Genomic DNA, 12,089 nt, shown 5'->3' with positions numbered 1-12,089 from the left:
CACTTGGATATAGAACCTGAGCAAACAAGTGCAGTCAACTTGGAGTAGGAACATGCTACAGATATCAAGGAGATCACACAAGCTGATCAAGTTATCAGGAAGTCCAACAGAGACAAGAAGACACCAGTATGGATGACAAATTATGTCACTACAGTAGCTCTAGATAAGTCTCCAAAGCCATACTCCATCTGCAAGTACCTGCGTTATGAAAAACTAAAGCCAGCTTATTAGGACTATTTAAAAGCATCTTCAGCAATAATAGAACCAAAGACATTCCTTGAGGCATCTTCAGATAATAGATGGATAGTGTCACGACCCAAAATCCTAACCTGTCGTGATGGTGCCTATCGTGGTATTAGGCAAGCCGACATTACGGAATAATCCCAACACTTTTAATAGAAAATGAATTAAAGCATTTTAAATAACAAAAATTCTCATAAACAGGGATAGAAACCAAAAACTCAACGCAAAATTCCCAACTATCGGGTGTCACAGAGTACATGAGCATCTATACATCACAAGTCTGGAAAACACGGCCTATAATAGTCCGAGACTAAATACAATAAGCAAAAATATAGGGTATGAGAGACAAGGTCTGCGAAACACCGACAGCTACCTTGGAATCTCCGAAAGATTAATCGCGCGAAGAAATTAACAATCACTGTATCCGGGAATACCTGAATCTGCACACAAAGTGTAGGGTGTAGTATGAGTACAACCAACTCAGTAAGTAACAATACTAAATAAATAACTGAAAGTAGTGACGAGCTTCACAGCTAAGTCTAATTACAGTAATTTCCAACATACAAAGGTAGGCATTCTTTCAAGTTCAACATTTAATACCCAAACAGTAATTTCATATCAAGTTCAAATGAAAAAGAAGATAATATCTCTCAGAAATTTCAAAAACAGTGATATATGACAGCTGAAGTGCAAAAATAATGAAATCAATGCTTCCTCTCTGAGAAACAGTTACTCAGTCCTCACATTCATTTCAACCTCACAATCACTTTTTCCTCACAATTGTCGCGTCCCATTTTCTCGCGAAAGTAGGGCTTCGACGTCGTGACAAATCCTCTTAAAAGGAAGGGTGTTAAAAGGGAGAATCGCCACCTAACGAATTAAGGTGCGTTAGGGCACCTATTTTGCAAATAACTCTGGATTAACCAGTTGCGTCATCAAAGATCGAGTAAAGGCTCAAATTAGCTTGAATAGAAGGTGTTAGACACTCCTCTAGGTCAACAATGGTGGGTCCCGGCCGAACTCGAATTATATGAATTAGTCTAAGAGAAGGGAAGCAATTCGGACAAATAAAATGATTGACTTTAAACAAAGGTAGGGGGTCCTAAGTTTTTTAGCCTAAAGGATCACCCCGTGCAACATAAATAATACTTCGTAACTCCCTTAAGATGGGGTATTACTCATATTATTCAACGGGCACAGACTATCAACTCCTGCTACCCGATTACTATCTTTAAGTTGTTTACCTAAAGCGTACTAGTCAATTCTAAGTCGTACCCTATGCGTGCACTACCCGTCCCATGCCTACGGTCCAGGAGGCTTTGGACCTCTATTTGGGTAGTTCTAGACTTTACTTAGGCTGCTCAAAAATGATAAAATTAGGCGACATACAAAAACAAGTTGGACTTCATGTAAAGGCAATTAAGGGCTCAAGTTAGCCTCCACACACAAACAAACAAATGCATGCGGGCAGTTTAAGCAATACATAGTTTCAGAATTTGAGACTTAGAGTCCTATATGCATAGATTCTAGGTGATACTGAATTCAATATCATATATATGGTGCTGCTATCATAAGTTAACTGATTTGCAGATTATGGGGGGGGTTTCGAGGGGTCGTGAAACCTATAGACATGATTTCTAAGAGACTATACAGTTTAGGAGTATTTGGTATTACACGTTGATGTTATAAGTTAATAAATCTATAGGCATGATCTCTAGGTGATTTACGTAGTAGGGACAATAAACCTATTGGAAATGCTCAAAATTACGTATGCCTCCTAATAATCACGTGGATGACAGCGTTTAAAGAGCGAGTAGTGAGGTCATATAGGCATTATTTCTAGAGACTGGTGATTGGGACTGATTCTCATATATTTAGCTCCTATAGGAATGATTTCTAAAGGTTGATAGTTTGAGCTGATTTTATACATATTTAACTCCTATAGGCATGCTTTCTAATGAATAACTGAGTAGTCATGCAAAGTGCTCACTTCATATGGATATGCTGTCTATAACCACGCAATAGTAGACATAGCATCTGAATAGTAAATAAGTAGGGTGTGTGTGTGCTTCTCCTAATATCATAATTTCTATAGGGCTCATGTAATTGAACAATACATGTAGCAAACACATTGTCAAGTCCTATAGGCATGTTATCTACCCATGGCATATAGATATAGAATTCTACCCATTCCCTTTTCACTAACACCCCGATTGTTTATACAAAGTATTATTACAGGCCTAGATTAACAAGTAAAATAGTAATATTACATGTCAATAGACATGCCTATAGCAGGCCCAAATAAACAACTAAATACCCAGCCTTGCTGGGCCTTCAACATTTCCGGCCTAGCATACCACACGATCACAGGTCCATAGGGGACTTCAGACCCCTTTAGTGAGCCATAGCACCAACTATTGCATCACTTGGAATCAACACAATACATGATAGGGAGGTAGGGTATTAGGGACAGTTTTTTTTTTTAGAAGTTGAAGAATGACTAGAGCCTAACCCTAGTGTGTCAGAGTTCACAAGGGCCTCAATTGGACCCCGAGCAGTTCTCACACTAGGGAGGCCAACAACAGAGCCTAGATAGCCTTGGCTTTCAGCCGGCTAGGAATAGGAATTTGAATGTCAAAGTAACAAGTAAGGAGGGTACATAGAAATCACTGAACTGACCATACAGCACAAATAGTCAAGCAAGCCAGTAGGTTTAGCAAGGTGCACATAGCAAAGTATCACATAAGCAAACATCATAGGAATTAGGAGAAGAGACAAGCTTGCAAGCATACATAGGTTGCACTGGTGGACATCTAAGGGTCTAAATTAAACTTAGTCTAACCTAATGCCACATTAATCAACACTTGAACACAACAGAGGGATACACATGTTGATAACCACAGAAAGGAAAGAACAGTAGATAGACCAAGACATACTAGGAAACATGTTATCACAAGAGTTTTAGAAAATAGAGTTGGAAACCCATGACAGTATGAAACGAGTTTGAACAGGTCTTAAAACACTCCAATATACATAGGATTCATTGAAAGTTTATTCAAGTAAAGGGGTTCTCATAGAGCTAGGGCATTATCTAAGCATAACATGCAAAACAACATACAACCGCAATACTGAAGTCCTAACATATTAAGATGTTACATGGGTATAAAACTAATCCTAGGAGATAAGAGATCACAGGGTGCAGATTATGGTGAAGCATGACATGAACAATAGACTATTCTCAGGCATCAATTAACACAGAATGATATCAAAGATGAACACTATCATAATTGGACCAAAGTTCAGATACATGTACAGAAAGAAGTAAAGAAACTAAACATTATGAAGGTTTAAACACTAACCAGTACTAGATTAAAAGAGTGCCGAGTGTAGTAGAAAAACCCAAAATCTCTGATGCTTCAGAGTTCACAAAAGCCTCGAGAATGGGCTCCGAGCAGTGCTTGCACCGGAGGAGGTTGTTCAACAATTTAGAGAGCAAGTAAGCGAAAAAACAATAAAGAACAAAGTTCACAGTAGCAAGAACCCAGAATTTCTGGCCTTGGCTTTTAGCCGGCCAGGAACCAGAATATAGATAAATAGTATTTAGAGAACAAAGAGCGATAACTTCAATGTTTTAGTAAAATATTAACGATTCCCGTCGTCCCCCCAAAGGGGAATGGGGAGGGTTTTATATAGTAGTAGAAATTAACATCTAAACAAGAAAAATCATCAATCAAGCACGAGAAAGGAAAGAATCATCACATGCAATCAAATCAGTAAGGAAAAGAGAAAAATCTCAAACCCTAATTTTAGGGAAAGTGTAAAATCGGCAGAAATCTAAAATAAATAAGAAGTAAAAATAACATACTGCATAGAATAAGATGAACATAGACGGAAATACCTTTTAAAGGCAAAGAATCATACCTTATTTGGTTTGATTCAAAAGAATCTGAAATCCTAATTTTAGGGTGAGTAGGAATCACATAAATACACAGAGATTCATACCATAAAAGAATAAGAATGAACATAGACGAAAATAGGTCAAGGAACTGAACCAACTTTGGTTCGAAGTTGATGAAATACGCTTGCCATGCTTGGGCAAGCGGTATATAGAAGGTTCCAGTACCAAGGGGGAGTCAAATATGGCAAGAAGTGATCGTATAATCCCATGTCTGGTGGGATTAGGAGGGAAATTTGGGAGGGAAGATGGCTAGGGTTTGAGAGATGAGAGATGAGAGGATTCAAGGGCGGCGGGCTTTGAGGAGTGATTTAGGGTTAGGGGGTGTTAGGTTAATTAAAAAGAGACGGGGTAATATGGGCCGTTGATCTCGGAGATCAATGACCACGATTAGTCGGGGTTCTGGGTCGGGCTGGTTAATTAGTCAGGTTGGGGGGTTATTTGGTTTGGGCTCAAAGGTTATTGGGCTGGAATTGGATAGTTTTAGGTCCGAAAATAGGTTAAAATTACGCTATTATTTAAATACCCAGTATTTGTATAAATAAATAATTTATAAAAGTAATTAATAAATATCAAAAATATCATTTGTGTATGAAAATTATTAAAAACAATTATTTAATATTATAAAAATATAAAAAGTTATTTTATGTATAAATAATGTAATTATACATTCATATGGGCTATTATTGCAAAATGTGCAATTTGACCCTAAAAATACAAATATAATTATAACAAATGCCCTGAAAATATTTAAAACCTCATATTGGTATAAATGATAAGTTTAGATGATTAAATTATCATAAAAATAATTTGTAGGGTAATTATTGGATATTTATATAATAAAATGCAAAAATAAATTAATTTAAAGTCTTTAAAAATTATGGAAAATTATGAGAAAATACTTGCGTATGCTTGTAAATCAAATGATGATGTATATGCACTATTTTGAAGGTATATATATATATATATATATATATATATATATATATATATATATATATATATTTGAAAAATATGAGGGAAGAATCGGGTATCAACAGCTGCCCCTCTTTACCTGGGAAGGATGAAAGAGTTGTTGGGTAAAGAAATGATGATCGATTTTGACCGAACGGGGTGATTTTGAAAAAAATAGGTCGGACCCTGATTTCTGAGCTGCCTACATATCCCTGATTTTACAGGAATCAGGCAATGTGTTGTTCTGGATCCAACGGTGGAATAAGCCGATAGAGTTATTGTAAGAACGGACAATATATTCGGGAGTGGTTATGGGTATTTGAACGGTTATCAGATGGAAATGGGTAACATACGGTGGTTGGTTACGTTTGAAATAATTGCAAGATGTGAACGTTGAACGAAAACCGGAGCGAAGATTGCTCCCGTTAGGAGAACGGTTACTTCCTGGATTACCTACAAAACTTAAAACACAATGCATGCAAGTATATATGGATTATTGAGAGAAATTAAATATGATGCAAATTTCCTTTGGACTATGAAAACTATCTTTGGACGATGGGGATGGTGCCCTTAGACCATGATGTCCTGGCTATGAATTGCGTGATAAGGGATTCGTAGGCCATGAAATGATGTTCTCGGGCTATGAAGATGGTGCCTCCTAACTATGATGCCTTTGAATAATGATGTGCAATATTGAGAGATCCTCAGGCCATGGCATGGTGTCTTCCGGTTATGAGGATGATGCCTTCGGACTATGACGCCTTCGGAAAATTTGGCTATACTTCAGCCCATGAGATGCAAAGACATGATGCTTGACATGAAACAAGACAGAGCTTAGTCTCGTGTAGGATCGGGGGTAGAGCTTATCCCCGAGGTAGAGAATAGTGCAAGGTTTCAAATAGCCTAGCATTTGTAGTTAGGCAAGGAGAGACAATGCTTAGTCCCGTGCAAGAATGGAGACAATGCCTAGTCTCGTGTAGGGGAAGGCAACGCTCAGCCTTATGCAATTAAGGAGGCAGCGCTTAGCCTCTTGCAAAGATGGAGACAGTGCTTAGTCTCATGCAATTGTAAAGGCAAAGCTTAGCCTTGTTCAATTAAGGAGGCAGATCTTAGCCTCATGCAAAATGGAGACAATGCTTAGTCTCATGCAGTAGGAAAGGCAGAGCTTGGCCTTGTGCAATTAAGGTGGCAGAGCTTAGCCTCATGCAAAATGGAGACAATGCTTAGTCTCATGCAATAGGAAAGGCAAAGCTTGACCTTGTGCAATTGAGGAGGCAGGGCTTAGCCTCATGCAAGATGGGAGACAATGCTTAGTCTCTTGCAATAAGAGACAGTGCTTAGTCTCATGAAGTTGAGGAGGCAGGGCTTAGCCTCATGCAAAATAGGAGACAATGCTTAGTCTCATGCGATTAAGGAGGCAGGGCTTAGCCTCATGCAAGATGGAGACAATGCTTAGTATCGTGCAATAGGAAAGACAGATCTTGGCCTTGTGCAATTGAGGAGGCAGGGCTTAGCCTCATGCAAGATGGGAGACAATGCTTAGTCTCATGTAATAGGAGACAGTGCTTACTCTCATGCAGTTGAGGAGGCAGGGCTTAGACTCATACAAAATAGGAGACAATGCTTAGTCTCATGCGATTAAGGAGGCATGGCTTAGCCTCATGCAAGATGGAGACAATGCTTAGTCTCGTGTAATAGGAAAGGCAGAGCTTGGCCTTGTGCAATTGAGGAGGTAGGGATTTGCCTCATGCAAGATGGGAGACAATGCTTAGTCTCATGCAATAGGAGACAGTGCTTAGTCTCATGCAGTTGAGGAGGCAGGGCTTAGCCTCATACAAAATAGAAGACAATGCTTAGTCTCATGCGATTAAGGAGGCCGGGCTTAGCCTCATGCAAGATGGAGACAATGCTTAGTATCGTGTAATAGGAAAGGCAGAGCTTAGCCTTATGCAAGGAAAGACAATGCTTAGCCTTAAGCAGGAAAAGGAAATTAGTGATAGCAGAGTATTTTTTAGCTGGAGATATGTTTGCGTTTGGCAGCTTTGTCGTTATGAATATAGTGATTCCGAGGTGTGTCCGAATTTGAGAATATTTCTTTTTCCTGCATCCAAAGGACAATCGTGAGTTTTACGGGGGTTCGTGCCTCCACCTGCCTACTTTGCTTTGCTCTGTATCGAAGTCCTGCTTGAGTTACCACGGGTAGCATCTGACTGTTTCATAAAAGTAAAGTTTCCGAAAATGTGCGTGCATATGATAAATATAGTTATTTAAAATACATTTGTATGCAATATCAGATAAATTAGATGAACCAATAACTGTGAAATTATCAGAGACATTGCGACCTTCTTGCCGTAGAATTTTGAGGATCCTCCTCAAAAATCTGCCCCAGTTATTCAGAAATGTTTTTGGATATTCCACACATGGTGCCGTTGGCTGAGCTTGCCCCGGAATTTTGAGGGTCCTCTTCAAAATTCTGCCCCAGTTTCTAATTGTAGGAAAAATGAGAATTTTATTGAATTGTGACCGAACCCACAGGGCTGCCAACGTATCCCCTCTTAAATGGGAATCAGGCCAAGCGTAGTTCAGTTACATCAATTGCATAAATGTAAACAGCTTTAAACATAGTATCTTTTGACTGCATCTGAGTTGATAGGCTTTGGCCAAATCTCTCCATCCATTTCTGCGAGTATGAGTGCTCCTCCTGTTAGTACTCTGTGAACCATATAGGGTCCTTGCTAGTTAGGTGAGAATTTTCCTTTGGCTTCATCCTGATGTGGAAAGATTCGTTTCAGCACCAGTTGCCCTGGTGCGAATTGTCTAGGTTTGACCTTTTTGTTAAAAGCTCTGGACATTCTATTCTGATAAAGTTGACCATGACACACTGATTCATTATTTTCCCGTCAATGAGAGCAAATTGTTCATAGCGACTTCTTACCCACTATACATCACTGAGTTCATCTTCCTGTATAATTCTCAGGAAGGGAATTTCTACCTCGGCAGGAATGACGACTTCAGTACCGTAGACCAATAGGTAAGGAGTTGCCCTGCTCAACGTGCGGACTATGGTCCGGTATCCCAATAAGGAAAATGGTAACCTCTCGCTTCATTGCTTGTGGTTGTCTACCATCTTTCTCAGTATTTTCTTGATATTCTAGTTTGCGGCCTCCACGGCTCTATTCATTTGAGGCATGTATGCAGTGGAATTCTTGTGCTTGATTTTGAAGGTCTCGCACATAGCTTTCATTAGGTCACTGTTGAGATTCGCGGCGTTGTCGGTTATGATGGACTCTGGAACCCCGAATCGGCAAACAATACGATCTCTGACAAAATTTGCGATGACTTTCTTGGTTACAGCTTTGTAGGATGTAGCTTCGACCCATTTTGTGAAGTAGTCTATGGCCACTAAAATGAATTTGTGCCCGTTTGAAGCGACGGGCTCGATTGGTCCAATGACGTACATTCCCCAAGCGACAAAAATCCAAGGTACACTCGTTGCATTGAGTTCGTTTAGCGGCACCCGTATTATATATGCGTGTATTTGGCACTGATGACATTTCTGGACATACCTGATGCAGTGTGTTTCCATAGTCATCCAAAAATAACCTGCCCTCAGTATCTTCTTGGCTAAAACGAAACCATTCATGTGTGGTCCGCAAGTTCCAGAGTGTATCTCTTCTAGCAGTTTGGAAGCTTCATTAGCGTCAACACACCGTAATAATCCTAAGTCTGGAGTCCTTCTGTACATAATTCCTCCACTTTGGAAGAAATAGTTGGACAATCTTCGTAGCGTACGTTTTTTAGTATGATTTGCATGCTCCGGGTACTCTCCTTTTTCCAAGTACTCCTTGATATCATGGAACCATGGGTTCCCGTCTACTTCTTCTTCAACATGAGTGTAGTAAGCTGGCGGATTATGAATCCTTACCGGAATGGGGTCGATGAAATTCTTGTCCGGATGCTGTATCATGGAGGACAAAGTGGCCAATGCGTCTGCGAACTCATTTTGGATTCTCAGGACATGTCTAAACTCTATCTTCGTGAACCTTATAATCATCTCTTGCACATGATATAGATATGGTAATATCTTGGTATTCTTTGTAGCCCATTCTCCCCGCACCTGATGTACCAGAAGATCTGAATCACTAATTACTAGTAATTCCTGGATATTCATGTCAACGGCCAAATTGAGCCCCAATATGCAAGCCTCATATTTTGGCATATTATTGGTGCATAGAAATCTGAGTTTTGCGGATACCGGATAATGTTGACCTATTTCTGACACCAAAACGGCTCCAATACCCACTCCTTTGAAGTTTGCGACTCCATCAAAAAACATTCTCCACCCGTCGTAGGCTTCGGCGATATCTTCTCCTATGAATGATACTTCTTCATCAGGAAAATACATTTTTATTGGTTCGTATTCTCCTCCTACAGGATTTTCCGCAAGATGATCCGCTAATGTTTTTCCCTTAACCGCCTTCTGAGCCACATAGACGATGTCGAATTCACTCAACAATATCTGCCATTTTGCCAGCTTTCCTGTAGGCATGGGTTTCTGGAAGATGTACTTCAGAGGATCCATCCTTGATATGAGATATGTTGTATAGGCGCAGAAGTAATGCCTTAATTTTTGGGCTATCCAGGTCAAAGCACAGCAGGTGCATTCCAGCAAAAAATACCGTGCTCCGTAGGGTGTGAACTTCTTACTCAGATAGTATATTGCCCGTTCTTTCCTTCCCATCTCATCGTGTTGTCCCAAAACACAACTGAGAGCCCCATCTAATACGGAGAGATAGAGTAGCAGTGGTCTACCAGGTTCTGGCAGGACCAGGACTGGCGGTGTGGACAAATATTCTTTGATTCTGTCAAAAGCGTTCTGACAGTCTTTAGTCCAATTGGTTGCGGCATCCTTCTGTAGCATTTTGAAAATCGGCTCACAGATCACGGTTGATTGTGCTATGAAGCGGCTGATGTAATTAAGACATCCCAAGAAGCTCATCACATATTTCTTGCTCCTTGGAGGTGGCAAATCTTGAATAGCATTGACCTTTGATGGGTGTAGCTCAATTCCTCGGCGGCTGACAATGAATCTTAATAATTTTCCTGCGGGGACCCCGAAGGCACATTTTGCGGGATTCAATTTCAAATTATACCTCTGAAGCCGATCAAAGAATTTCCTCAAGTCTGCTATGTGATTTGTACTTTTCTTGGGTTTGATGATGACGTCATCCACATATACCTCTATCTCCTTGTGTATCATGTCGTGGAAAATAGTTGTCATGGCCCTCATATAAGTGGCCCTAGCATTCTTCAAACCAAACGGCATCATTTTATAGCAGTACACACCCCATGGTGTGATAAAAATTATCTTTTCGGCATCCCTTTCATCCATCCAGATCTGATGATATCCCGCGAAGCAATCCACAAAGGATTGGAATTCATGCTTGGCGCAGTTGTCGATCAGTATGTGTATGTTGGTTAACGGGAAATCATCTTTGGGACTTGCTTTGTTTAGGTCCCGATAATCGATGTATACTCTGGCTTTCCCATCCTTATACGGAACTAGCACGATGTTAGCCAACCAAGTTGGATATTCAACCATTCTAAGAACCTTAGCTTTGATCTGCTTGGTGACTTCTTATTTGATTTTCAAACTCATATCTGGCTTGAACTTTCTGAGCTTCTGCTTTACTAGCGGACACATTGGGTTGGTAGGTAGTTTATGAGCCACTATGGACGTGCTCAAACCGGTCATATCATCATAGGACCATGCAAAGATATCCTCATATTCCTTCAGGAAATGAGTGCATTCTTCTTTCTCTGATGGTGACAGGTGAATGCTTACACATATTTCCTTGTCTGTTTCAGAGTCTCCTAGATTAACTGTTTCAGTATAATCCAAATTGGACTTAGTCTTGTTTTCAAAGCTTTCCACTTCTCTGACAATTTCCTTGGGTATTATATCTTCTTCCAGATCCTCTGAATCATTATCCTTATGTTGCGTTGTCTCATGACATGTCACAATCGTAAGTTCACCGGGATAGGTAATAATAATGCCAGGAACTCGACGGGCCCTTGATGGTGCAGCAATCCAGTTCTTTAGAACAACTCCCTTCTCCACGGTCTGAATAATGAGGCCTTCCTCCTCCTCCTCCTCCTCCTCAACTATCGCACTGCAATCCGTGTCTTCATCATCCAGAAACAGATTCCTTATACCGGCTAGAACTTCATCTTCTTTGGACTCCCACATCATGTCAGCTTGGTGAAATGACTGGCTCAAATGTGGTACTGGTTGCTCTAGCGGGTAATAAGGACCACGCCATAGTGGCGACCAATTCTGATACTCATGCCAGGTGTATTCATATCCAAGCCCAAAAGTAATGCCGTGACGCTTTAGCTGTATTGGTTTGGTGATCCCCTAGAGATCCTTACCGAGACCTTTGCCAGGCTCATACCCTGTCCATGCCAATATTACTTCTAACTTACCACTCCACCATTTTTCCTTTTCAATTGCGTTGACGCGCTCGATGCGATGGTATGTTTCTCCACCCAACTTCCTTCTATTCTCGATGACCGGAACAGTTTGACTAGTATAAATGGGATTACTTCCGTCCCCATGGATGATCACTTCCTGATGGTTCCACTCAAACTTCATGACATGATGTAGAGTAGAAGCTACAGCCCCAACGGCATGTATCCAAGGTCGTCCCAACAATAGGTTGTAGGTAGCAGATATGTCCAACACTTGAAACTCAACATCAAACCAGGTTGGGCCCATCTATAGGTTGAGGTTGGTTTCCCCAATTGTGGCCCTTTGAGACCCATCAAATGCTTTCACATTCATACTTCTTGCTCATATCTCGTGCAGGCCTTTGCCCAATCTTTTCAGAGTAGTTAGTGGACATATGTTAAGACTCGAACCCCCATCAATCAGGAT

The sequence above is a fragment of the Nicotiana tomentosiformis genome, chromosome 2 (genome assembly GCF_000390325.3).
Source record: "Nicotiana tomentosiformis chromosome 2, ASM39032v3, whole genome shotgun sequence".
Classification (NCBI taxonomy): Eukaryota; Viridiplantae; Streptophyta; class Magnoliopsida; order Solanales; family Solanaceae; genus Nicotiana; species Nicotiana tomentosiformis.
The sequence above is the reverse complement of the archived record's forward strand: the minus strand, read 5'-3'. Positions refer to the sequence as shown.